Source organism: Salvelinus namaycush, chromosome 30, assembly GCF_016432855.1.
Source record: "Salvelinus namaycush isolate Seneca chromosome 30, SaNama_1.0, whole genome shotgun sequence".
Taxonomy (NCBI): domain Eukaryota; kingdom Metazoa; phylum Chordata; class Actinopteri; order Salmoniformes; family Salmonidae; genus Salvelinus; species Salvelinus namaycush.
In genome coordinates this window covers 12,308,822-12,318,961 of record NC_052336.1, presented here as the reverse complement: position 1 = coordinate 12,318,961, position 10,140 = coordinate 12,308,822, and positions in this window count along the sequence as shown.

Below are 10,140 nucleotides of genomic sequence, written 5' to 3'. Positions count from 1 at the left end.
TGAGTGTGTATGAGTGTGTATGAGTGTGTGTGAGAAAGAGAGCTAGATAACTTCCGGTTGCAGTGTGACTAATTTCATATCATGTAAGATCTAGCAGTTCTGCAGTGTCTGAGTCACCATGCAGTGACAAACAGAGAGAGGGGGGTGGGAGAGGGGCAGATGAATAGTGAATGGACATAATCAGAGATACACAGCGACAGTGGTCATACGTTATCATATTATATCAATCCGACTCATTTTGACATTCATCTTGACCCTTTTCTGATTCTGTCTCCCACTCAATACATTATGCTCTGACACCTTCTTTATCTAGCAAACCCTGTGCTGATTTCTATAGTTCTGCCTTGGTGTCAAGACGCTATATTGTGGGGTTTTCTGTCTTTGTCTATGAGAGAATCAGACTGCACTTATTTCTCTCTTCAGTAAATGTCAAGGCACTGTCTCTCATGTGCCTCCCCTTGTATGTGTTCATTTTCTATGGTTTGTTCCCTCTCACTCATCACAAGGTGTCTGCGCTCACACCTTCCGCTCTTAAAGGGACAGTACGCCCCAGCAGTGAACACCATGCTCATTAAAGCAGGACAGAGAAAAAGGAAAGCAAGCGAGAGATGAAAGAGAGTTGAAAACCGAGTACAGAGGAAGAGAGACAAACAAAATTGAATATAAATCCAGAAGAAATGAATGAACATACAGTGGGGAGAACAAGTATTGGATACACTGCCGATTTTGCAGGTTTTCCTACTTACAAAGCATGTAGAGGTCTGTAATTTTTATCATAGGTACACTTCAACTGTGAGAGGCGGAATCTAAAACAAAAATCCAGAAAATCACATTGTATGATTTTTAAGTAATTAATTTGCATTTTATTGCATGACATAAGTATTTGATACATCAGAAAAGCAGAACTTAATATTTGGTACAGAAACCTTTGTTTGCAATTACAGAGATCATACGTTTCCTGTAGTTCTTGACCAGGTTTGCACACACTGCAGCAGGGATTTTGGCCCACTCCTCCATACAGACCTTCTCCAGATCCTTCAGGTTTCGGGGCTGTCGCTGGGCAATACGGACTTTCAGCTCCCTCCAAAGATGTTCTATTGGGTTCAGGTCTGGAGACTGGCTAGGCCACTCCAGGACCTTGATGCTTCTTACGGAGTCACTCCTTAGTTGCCCTGGCTGTGTGTTTCGGGTCGTTGTCATGTTGGAAGACCCAGCCACAACCCATCTTCAATGCTCTTACTGAGGGAGTGAGGTTGTTTGCCAAGATCTCGCGATACATGGCCCCATCCATCCTCCCCTCAATACGGTGCAGGCGTCCTGTCCCCTTTGCAGAAAAGCATCCCCAAAGAATGATGTTTCCACCTCCATGCTTCACGGTTGGGATGGTGTTCTTGGGGTTGTACTCATGCTTCTTCTTCCTCCAAATACGGCGAGTGGAGTTTAGACCAAAAAGCTCTGTTTTTGTCTCATCAGACCACATGACCTTCTCCCATTCCTCCTCTGGATCATCCAGATGGTCATTGGCAAACTTCAGATGGGCCTGGACATGCTCTGCGCTGCAGGATTTTAATCCATGACGGCGTAGTGTGTTACTAATGGTTTTCTTTGAGACTGTGGTCCCAGCTCTCTTCAGGTCATTGACCAGGTCCTGCCGTGTAGTTCTGGGCTGATCCCTCCTTTCCTCATGATCATTGATGCCCCACGAGGTGAGATCTTGCATGGAGCCCCAGACCGAGGGTGATTGACCATCATCTTGAACTTCTTCCATTTTCTAATAATTGCGCCAACAGTTGTTGCCTTCTCACCAAGCTGCTTGCCTATTGTCCTGTAGCCCATCCCAGCCTTGTGCAGGTCTACAATTTTATCCCTGATGTCCTTACACAGCTCTCTGGTCTTGGCCATTGTGGAGAGGTTGGAGTCTGTTTGATTGAGTGTGTGGACAGGTGTCTTTTATACAGGTAACGAGTTCAAACAGGTGAAGTTAATACAGGTAATGAGTGGAGAACAGGAGGGCTTCTTAAAGAAAAACTAACAGGTCTGTGAGAGCCGGAATTCTTACTGGTTGGTAGGTGATCAAATACTTGTCATGCAATAAAATGCAAATTAATTACTTAAAAATCATACAATGTGATTTTCTGGATTTTTGTTTTAGATTCCGTCTCTCACAGTTGAAGTGTACCTATGATAAAAAATTACAGACCTCTACATGCTTTGTAAGTAGGAAAACCTGCAAAATTGGCAGTGTATCCAATACTTGTTCTCCCCACTGTAGATCAGGAAGCTCACTGAATCGCCCAGTGAAAATTGGAATGGATCGAAACGCTCACCTTAGAAATGCAAGAAGAGTGGAATCATGAAGCTGAAAAGACAGAAGACAATTAAAATTATTTGGCAGCACATAGTGTATCTGCCAGGAGGAAAGAGCTAGCCATCCATCTGGTTATCCGAGTGGCTGTAAAATTGATAGGGTTTGGACGATAGGCCAATTGGTGTGTGTAATCTTACAATGAGTGAAATGACAGGGTTGTTGAATCCCCCATTCACTGTGTTAAACTGTAAATTACAGGGTCAGTGACGTGACGAATGAGCAGTGTTCAAAGGAGGACCACCTGCACTTACAGAGACATACACACATTGGAAATCATCACTCAGATAAGTTTGTGGATACAATATCATACAGTATAATATAACCATTCAGTCCCTAAGTACTACATTGTGCTCCATCTTAACACGGAACAAGATGGGAGACTGTGATACTGTCACTCCTGTGTTGTCCTCTTCCTTCTCTGAGATCCCTCCATCTGATGTGTCACCTCACTGTGACTAATGAAATCCGATAGAAAGGTGTGGTGACAACATGAAATCAATAAAGCATAGAGGGAGAAAGTGGAGGAAGGGACTAGGGTAGGCGGAGGGGACCAGGGACAGGGAGGAGGGCAGTGTTTGTGAGTGTGGGTGGTTGTGTTGGCTGGTTGACAAGTGAAAACATTTGTTTGAAAGGAAGAGAAGATCATTCTATGCGGCCCTGTAAAACTGGTTGACTTAAAATGCTGGTGATGTGTAACACAAGTCACAGACAGTCTTGTTTTGTGTTTGTCATGGTAAAATACGGCAGTTTTGTAAAATGTCTATAACATTGTGATGCTTTCTTAATTTCATAACAAATATCCTTAAAGTAGCTGAGGTTATTGAAGACCTTTTGTGGATAGAGTGAGTTACGGTGGGTAGGGCATATGTTTGTGATTTAATCCAATATGCAAGCTTTCCCCATGTATTGTTATTAGAAAGGCTTTAGAAAGCCTCCTAAAGCCTCCTTCAGCCACTCCTCTCACTTTTTAATGAGATTTGCAGTGTGCCTGCCTGTGTTACCCCACTGCGCTGCCATCGGTGACAGCCAAGAGGACAAAGGGAGGCCTAATGCTTGGGGTTCAGGAGAGCCCCCCTACCCTTGCGACCCTCCACCCATCCCTACCTCCCATCTGGTGAAGAGCTACTGAGAGGCTGAGAGTCATGCAGGGCTGAATGAGAAACAATTGGCAGTAGACCCCCCCCCGCCCCCCCCCCCCCCCATACACACGTGCCTAAGCTCCATTAATTGAAAACCCCCCTTCCTGTGTCTCACTCTTTCTACTCCGTCTACTTCTCCTGTCATTCTCCATCCCCTACACACATCTGTTTTTTCCCCTCCATTCCTCAGTTGGCATTTTTTGTCAGGTTTGTGACAGTGGAGCTGTCCAGGGCTGAAACAGATCATTATGCTATCTCCATCACTCAGAGACTTTGGTGCTTTTCTGACATGCATTGGTTGTACGTGCAGGTTTTTGTCTTCCATCCCATCTTCTGTAACATGTTACCACATGCTACCACATGGTCAATCCCTTGACATGAATAATGCAATAATGAAATTTCCCTTTTATAGATTTTCAATGCTTTTAAGATGTTATCGTAGAAACCCCTTTTCAGTTTCTAACCATGTGATGCATCCTCTCCTTTTTATTTAGTGGTACATTTTTATGTGATTTTACTTACAGGTCAGGATCATCTCTCACACGGAAAAACATCCCCAACCCCATATTCCCAAACCCGCTGTGTCTCATCCTGAAAAAATGAATGCTTCTAATGCCGAACCAATGTCCTTGAATCCTCATATGAGAATATAGTACGAAATATTCATATTCATTCTCACTTTTACCTTTCCTCTTGAAAAACATTTCCCTTATATGTTCTCTTCTATCCTGTAAACATATCCTTTGATGCTACTCTAGATGCAGGCTGCACTACAAACACTGGCATATCCTTTGAAGATTGCATTCACTGACATTCTGAAAACAGTACAAGAGACAGTATTGTGTGCAACAATATTACTAATGGAAAACTACGTACAGAGGTCAGTTCTTTGAGCAGAGAGAGGAGAGCACCTGTCCATTTGTCTGCGTGTGTGTGTGTGTGTGTGTGTGTGTGTGTGTGTGTGTGTGTGTGTGTGTGTGTGTGTGTGTGTGTGTGTGTGTGTGTGTGTGTGTGTGTGTGTGTGTGTGTGTGTTTGTTTATATGCTTGTGTTTGTGTTTGTGCTTGTGTAGGCAGGTCTTGTAGAGTGTGATCTGAGAGGAAGCCAGGTGAAGTGGAGTGCGTGTGTCTTCAGCCCTCTAACCATTATCGTGCCACACCCCAGAGATTTTCCAGCGGCTTCATACCTGTGACGCACATCTCATATCTCACACAGACGAGGGGGGCCAACACCTACCAGCTGGGGTGATGCAATTCAGCAACACGTGCCAATCCCCTCCACTCTCTATCACGTTGCCAGAGCCAGAGGCGGGTTCTCAACCAGCCAATCCAGGCCTCTCCTCTGCCAAATACGCATCCTGCCTTACTATAATCATTCATGTAACACTGTGAAAAAGTCCTGTGGCTTTTCATGACTGGAGATGGCTGGGGAGAGGACATGCGATATGAGAGTGGAATCATATTTCTCATCCAGGGATCCCAGAGGAAACCGGGACATTGCACTAATACGATTCTACATTCTATTGTTCCAGTCTGGAATCCAAACAACAGAGATTATTCAATAAAAAATCAGTCGGTAGCTTCGTGTGTTATTACAGAAATGTCATGAAACCTCCAAATTATAGATGAGATCTGTAGCAGTGGTCTATTGGAGAGGGGGTTGGGCTGTGTGGGTTGTACTGTTCATTGCGCTTTACAACCGACAGTTCATTTATTCATTCATTCAGTGTTTTATGCACAGAGATGCTGAAATGCACGATAGGTGTGCTTCACATTATCGTCTCTGGGGGTGTTGTGTCCTCGGACAATGATTTCAGTAGCTCCTCCGTGTATCATGGAGGCTGTACAGTGGGGCAAAAAAGTATTTAGTCAGCCACCAATTGTGCAAGTTCTCCCACTTAAAAAGATGAGAGAGGCCTGTAATTTGCATCATAGGTACACTTCAACTATGACAGACAAAATGAGAAAAAAAAATCCAGAAAATCACATTGTAGGATTTTTAATGAATTTATTTGCAAATTATGGTGGAAAATAAGTATTTGGTCACCTACAAACAAGCAAGATTTCTGGCTCTCACAGACCTGTAACTTCTTCTTTAAGAGACTCCTCTGTCCTCCACTCGTTACCTGTATTAATGGCACCTGTTTGAACTTGTTATCAGTATAAAAGACACCTGTCCACAACCTCAAACAGTCACACTCCAAACTCCACTATGGCCAAGACCAAAGAGCTGTCAAAGGACACCAGAAACAAAATTGTAGACCTGCACCGGGCTGGGAAGACTGAATCTGCAATAGGTAAGCAGCTTGGTTTGAAGAAATCAACTGTGGGAGCAATTATTAGGAAATGGAAGACATACAAGACCACTGATAATCTCCCTCGATCTGGGGCTCCACGCAAGATCTCACCCCGTGGGGTCAAAATGATCACAAGAACGGTGAGCAAAAATCCCAGAACCACACAGGGGGGACCTAGTGAATGACCTGCAGAGAGCTGGGACCAAAGTAACAAAGCCTACCATCAGTAACACACTACGCCGCCAGGGACTCAAATCCTGCAGTGCCAGACGTGTCCCCCTGCTTAAGCCAGTACATGTCCAGGCCCATCTGAAGTTTGCTATAGAGCATTTGGATGATCCAGAAGAAGATTGGGAGAATGTCATATGGTCAGATGAAACCAAAATATAACTTTTTGGTAAAAACTCAACTCGTCGTGTTTGGAGGACAAAGAATGCTGAGTTGCATCCAAAGAACACCATACCTACTGTGAAGCATGGGGGTGGAAACATCATGCTTTGGGGCTGTTTTTCTGCAAAGGGACCAGGACGACTGATCCGTGTAAAGGAAAGAATGAATCGTGAGATTTTGAGTGAAAACCTCCTTCCATCAGCAAGGGCATTGAAGATGAAACGTGGCTGGGTCTTTCAGTATGACAATGATCCCAAACACACCGCCCGGGCAACGAAGGAGTGGCTTTGTAAGAAGCATTTCAAGGTCCTGGAGTGGCCTAGCCAGTCTCCAGATCTCAACCCCATAGAAAATCTTTGGAGGGAGTTGAAAGTCCGTGTTGCCCAGCAACAGCCCCAAAACATCACTGCTCTAGAGGAGATCTGCATGGAGGAATGGGCCAAAATACCAGCAACAGTGTGTGAAAACCTTGTGAAGACTTACAGAAAACGTGTGACCTCTGTCATGGCCAACAAAGGGTATATAACAAAGTATTGAGATAAACTTTTGTTATTGACCAAATACTTATTTTCCACCATAATTTGCAAATAAATTCATTAAAAATCCTATGGATTTTTCTTTCTCATTTTGTCTGTCATAGTTGAAGTGTACCTATGATGAAAATTACAGGCCTCTCTCATCTTTTTAAGTGGGAGAACTTGCACAATTGGTGGCTGACTAAATACTTTTTTGCCCCACTGTATGTGGAGAACAGGGTGTTATTTATAAAGCCCAGAGGGTCTCATGGGCCCCAGTGCTGCCCCAGTCATCAAATAGTGATTTTGGCTTCCCAAAGCCTCCCCTCATGGTCCCCCAGGGCCCCTATATCACCTGTCCCCCAGCCACAGATGAGCAGTCATCTTTAAACCACTGAGCATATGGACATACACTCTCTTATGTAGCTACACCCTCTGATATGCACTAACACCACACATACATGTAAATACACGCACCACCTACACACACACACACACACACACACACAGACACTTCCATTTTGCTCTCTTGCCTTAATAATCATATAGGACAGAGTAGGGATAGACAGTTTAGTTATAATAGATGGGTTGATGGTCACACAGAGGGTTATGGGTCAGTTCCCCTGTTTGCTATGAGATGAGAACCGTGACCATTCTGGCTGGTTGGCTGGGAGAAAACATAATTTAAGGGACTGGTGACACATTTATCGAGCCTGTCAAATTAACGAAAGCAATGGGCTGAGCCAGGACATGGCTCATGGTGTAATTGCAGGGTGTCTGCGTCTACACGCTCCCTCGCCCTTGATTGTTTATCCTCTGCTGATCCAGAAGGTGCCATCAATCAGCAAAGGAGCTCCGCCCCCATGGCTTCTGCAAACATCCTGCTGTTTAGCAGAGAAACCAGGAAATATGCCTCACAGAGGCACCAAAAACAGACATCACAAGTGTAGAAAGAACTCTCTAGTCCTGTCCCTGTGTACTGGTACCTTTCATCGGGTGTTAAATGCTATTGAGCAGCAGCTGAAGATATATTTGATTTAAAGGTGGCAGTTTGGTTTTCTCCAGGGCACCAGTCAACACTTGACAATGTGACAAAACTACGTATTGACAGTAGGCCAATTTTTTTAATGTATATAGTATATATTTTTTAATTTACCCCCTTTTCTCCCCAATTTTGATCTTGTCTCATCGCTGCAACTCCCCAACCGGCTCAGGAGGTGAAGGTCGAGTCATGCGTCCTCCGAAACATGACCCGCCAAACCGTGCTTCTTAACACCTGCCTGTTTAACCAGGAAGCCAGCCGCACCAATGTGTCGGAGGAAACACCATTCAACTGACGACTAAGGTCAGCCTGCAGGCGTCCGGCCTGCCACAAAGAGTCACAAGAGCGTGATGAGCCAAGTAAAGCCCCCCGGCCAAACCCTCCCCTAACCTGGACAACGCTGGGCCAATTGAGCACCGCCCTATGGGACTCCCGATCACGGCCAGTTGTGATACAGCCCGGGATTGAACCCAGGTTTGTAGTGACGCCTCTGGCATTGTGATGCAGGGCCTTAGACCGCTGCTCCACTCGGGAGGCCCAGGCCTATTCTATTTGGAATTAGTTTATCTACTAAATGGAAACAAAGCCAGGACAATAGCGGAATTCTAACACATAGTTTTACCTTGGTAGGGTTTAGGGGAAGGGACATGTAATGAATTAATCACAGTTAATAAAGTTGAATTGGGAGTTACTCATCTCTTCAATTGTAAATTAGTTGGCAAGTAGAAGGTAGCTAATTCAATTGGCATGACAGGGTGACAGGATTCTCTGTTAATGCACAGACACATGCTGAGACACAGGGAAGTCTAACAGAGATTGTAACCTTTCAGTTTCTGCCAAAATGTATTTGAATAGAAGGTCATCTTTTTACTGACTGTTGGTATCAATTAGCAGTGAATGCAAGAAGAGAAGCCCTTAACAATTCATCTGTGCCTTCTAAGCAACCACTCTTAGCAATCATGCTGGTCTTCACATCAACCATTTAACAATCACTCAATCTATCGATTTAACAATCTGTAAAAAATATATAAACTCGGTGTACCAGTTTAGTGCTGAATGTTGCGAACATGAGGAAATATTTCCTGGGCCTGTTTCATAAAGAGTGGTGGGTCTCCCACCATGGGGGGGCTTCAGTCCCAAGGGTCACTCTGAATCGAGCAGTTCTTCCAAATAGCCCTATAAGTGCTGTTCCTCCCTCCCATCTCCATTAAGAGGTTAGAACAGTCAATAGGTTCGGCTGAGCACGAGGGACTGGTCCATTGATTTCACTACAAGTCAAAGAAGGAGAATAGAGAGGGAGGAAGGGTCCTTTAGTGGAGAGGGGTCACCATGTCCTGTAATTTTAGTGCAAGACGGACTCTGGTCGTGTGCAGACATCATGCAAGGTATACCATAAAGCAAATTCTCTGGGAGAGAGGGTGCTCTGGAGCAAGCATATAACTCTGAAGGACCATTGTACCAATGTTAGTAGTCAGACACATTTGCCACTTTTTCCTTTGGAATCCTAAATATCGCAGTTGGACTTAAAGCCAGGCTTCTTCATCTGCCTATACAGACTTCACTGACTGAGCTGTACGATTGTGGATGTGTTCACACAAATACAGACACAAGTTATGTTTGTTCATTCGTTTTTTTATAAAATGGATATATAGAGCATTTCATTTTGACATCAACAAATCTCTCCATTGACACAGCAAAATAAGCCATAGAATCACACTGTAACTTCACTCAGAGGCACAAAACAGGAAAAAGGTACCGTTACTTCATGTTATACATCTGCCATTTCTGTAAATGTTAGATCACCTTTACAGACAATCTTCACGTCATTGAATATTGCAACAGTGGAAGGGGTTTAGGTAGTTACAGACAGATGGTTAAGGGGGCAATAGGGGTCCAGCCACTGGCAGAACACACATCAATCAAACCAACAGGGTTTAGAGAGAGAGAGAGAAAAAACTGAACAATAGCACAACCCTCCAAAACGACCACTGGAAACTGTACAGAACAACAACGGATGTGCAGACACCAACAGGAGTGGAACCATAGAGATATGGAGAAGGACATCATCCATGTCACAGGAATGGCCCAGGTTATCATTCTCTTCTGGTGAGCAGTCCCCTCACAAACTCCTTGCATTATCAGCATGTCAAAGAGCTGTGTGGAGGAATCTAACTACATAAGTTTTATATTTACAAGTACTTGTGTTTGTTCTTTTCTATATTTGATATCACAAAAAACACGACTTGAAACGTAAAAGAAATGCTCTAGTTACATATGCTAGTGTTTTACATTTTTCAATGGTTGACAACAACTGTTACCATGGATTTATTGCTTTGTACACTGAGTATGGTTAGCGCCACCTGGAGAGGCCTACAGAGGCCTTCACTGCAA